Raw genomic sequence first — 3,279 nt, 5'->3', positions numbered from 1 at the left:
CTCCATGCTCTCCATGTGTGTTTGCATTTCTCGTAGTGATGACAATGGTTTAGTTGTCGGCCAGCCTTATAACCTCAGAATCCAAAGGTCTGGAGACATTCTCGAGGATATACATGCCTCTTGGCAAAACTAAACTGGAAATGAGAATGCATGGTACCTTCTTTAAAGTCCTGCTGCCTTTGAACTTGGCTTTCATTATACTGCCTGGGAACTCAGGTACTCCTGCTTCTTAGCCTTTGAAAAGTATGTAGATACCTTTTCTTTGTTTTCCAGAGCAGTGCAGTAGGAGGAAGAAAAATGGAGTATGAGGGGGTGTGGGGGACTCAGTCGTACTGTAGGCTTTGGATGTGAACTCCTCGATGCCTTTGTGTAGACTTGGCAGGAAATTCTGTTTCACTACTTGGAGTCAGTCCTCTTAATTTTGGACTAAGGTGTTCTTGAACACAAGTGCACGAGCCAAAAGTAAACCCGTAAGAAGGAGGGCTGTGTTCCAGGAATGCTAAACAAATCTGAAATCTCTGGATTCTTCATCTTTGAGACACAGTCATTGACTCTAAATTTGCAGCATGTTCATTCACTTCCTCTCAGTTCCTTCCCAGTTCAAAACACAGTTGGCCTCGTCCGTTCAGTGACAGTCTCTTTGTGGCTGGAGATCTGCTGCTCTTGGCTTTTCTGGTGTTTGCATCTTCCTGTATTAAGTTTGAGACCAACATTAATTATTTACTGTCAGCATTTTCATTTTTACTTCACTCATTTTTATAAAGTAAGGGCAAATGGCCACTGAAATACACAGTGATTGAACAAACTCTGTCAAAAAACGATGGCAGAGAACGGTTGATAGTGGTCGGCCAGCCCCCATGATCACTCTAAATGCTTGTTTGTCAGTGACGTTTGGAAGTGTATTCAGATTAGGAAAGCTGGCCAGGCGTGGGCCTGTGTCTTCTGTTTGCACAGCATCGTAAGAGAATTTCTGAGCACACCCCTGTAAGTGTGCTGCTATCCTAATGTACTAGATATGTTAAAGCATAAAATAAAAGTGGTTTTGAAGAGAAGTATTTTCTCCAGCAAATATGTCACTCGCCCCAGGGGTAAATACACTCTGCTTCAGAGAACCTTAAGTTAGTGGTATCCCTAAATGATGCGCGGAGGAGGAGCTTTCAGAAAGCTGACGTGGCACTGTGTTTGAAATGTTAAATTTTCTCAAGTGTGTCCTGGTTCTTGGATAAATTTTATTTCTGGCAATTGTTGACTTGAAATTGTCTTCAGCCCACTCCAGGTTGACCCAACGTATTATGAAGGAAAATGAAAAACAGAAGCAAAAGAAATCCCTTGGATCCTAGGCAGCAGGGCAAGAGAAGTGACATTGATTGAGAGAGTAGAATATGAAAAAGCAGCCTGAGTACTGTAGTCTGAATATGAGTAGTCAGCGTGTTTGCTATGTGACCTTGGAAAGTTACTTAATTTCTCTGAGCTTTAGTTTTCTCCCTCTTACGTGGGCTTGTTGTGAAAATTAACTGGAATTACATTAATTACATGTAAGTCTAGAACTCAGTGCGTGGTGCACAGCAGGAATGCGGTGCATGATGGCTGTTAGAATGGCTACTATATGCCAGGCGTCCTCATGGGAGATGCTGTGTTCAGTCTTGACAGTAACCCAGGTAGGTGTTTTACGTGTGAGGAGCCTGAGAAATTCAATGACTTGGTCTGGATCACAGAGGTGGTATTGAAATTGGGGTCTGAGCCTGAAGCCCATAGCTTTCCAGCACACCATGCTGCCTGGTCCAGAGGGTGCATCTGTTGAGTGAAGGACCTAGGCAAGTAGGAGAGAATGCTGTGAGTCCTTTGAGAGAGGAGTAAGCCCTTGTCTTTGTTGGAGGAAGCATCAGGTGACCAGCATTCCCCCCAGGGCCTGGCACCCATCCTCCCCCGAGCCCATTGGTGGCTTCTGCTTCACTGAGTCGGGAGCTGGTTTCCTGGGCCGCTTTGACCACGTGCGGGTGTTGGATCCCTCTCTCTAGCTATTGAGAAGAGGCCTGTGGGCATGGTTAGAGATGAGCCATAAAGCTGGGGCGTAGCTAAGCTCCAGGACAGCATGTTAGTCTCTGCACCGGTGCTAGGGGGCTGAGTAAGTTGGGGGCTGGCTATCTGGAGGCTGGAGAAGGTCATTTCCCTCCACTTCTACTTCCTTTCTCCTTCCCCCCTCTCTCTGCTTAGTTCACCTGCTCTCTAACACCTTACATTCCTTTAATGGTGATAACACCTTCCAATCTGATTATTACTGAGGCTTAAAGGCAGATGCTTTTGGAAGCAAAGACTTGGTGGACTAAGTCACTGTGTGGTCCTATGTTAGGTATGTGTATATAGTCATCTGAGAGATGGAAGGGTGTGTGTGTGTGTGTGTGGTCTGCCCAAGGGATGGACATGGAGTTGACAACAGCTGGGGCTAGAGAGGTGGGGGATGGTATGTTAAAGAGGAAACAGGACACCTTTTCCATGTGTTCTCAGTTTTGTGAGGGCCCCATCTGGCCAGGTCTGAATTTTCTAAAGAGTTCTATATGAGAGTCAACACTTGCTCTATGCCAGGTGGGGTAATGTGGCTCTGCAGTGTGCTGTGCTGCCTAATAGGATCCTTGCCTCTAAGCCACTTTATATAAGCCATTTAATAGCCTGATGATCTCGTTAAAATGCAGATCCTGATATAATAGGGTTGGGGCCGGAGAGTCTGCATTTCTAAGAGGCTCCCAGAAGATGGTGACGTTTCACAGGCCACGTGCAGCTCCTCTGTTAGGGATGGCAGTTGGGTTTTGGTGTGCCTGCCAAGTCTGATCAATGGTTAGTGCCCATAGGGCTGTGCCTTGAGTGCCAAGTGGCCAGAATTTTACTCGAGAAGATACTTGGCTCCTAGAGCCCTCCGTGATAGAGGCTTTTCCAGAGTGTGGATGTTACTACCCTAACTCTCTGCAGAGGAGTGTCCTACAGATCTCTAGTAGGTATTCATATGTCTGAATGGGCAGGTCAGCAGTGCTTATCTTTGGAGCCTCCTTGTTCTTTGCCTTTCCCTTCCCTTACTGATTCACCCATCTGTCATCACCAGCTCTCAGAAATCAGTTCACTTGTTTACGCTGAAGTGTAAATGACTGATAAGTGACATTCCCCCTAGAAAGACTGGTGTCTTCACTGAATTAAGTTGTAGAACTTAAGGACCAAGGCTCACTTCAGGTGTGAGCTGGAGTTGGACATATTTTGGGACGCCTACCTGTATCACTGAAGTAGCCAAGG

This window comes from Equus caballus, chromosome 16 (assembly GCF_041296265.1).
Source record: "Equus caballus isolate H_3958 breed thoroughbred chromosome 16, TB-T2T, whole genome shotgun sequence".
NCBI classification, from domain to species: Eukaryota; Metazoa; Chordata; class Mammalia; order Perissodactyla; family Equidae; genus Equus; species Equus caballus.
Note: the sequence above shows the minus strand (reverse complement) of the source record.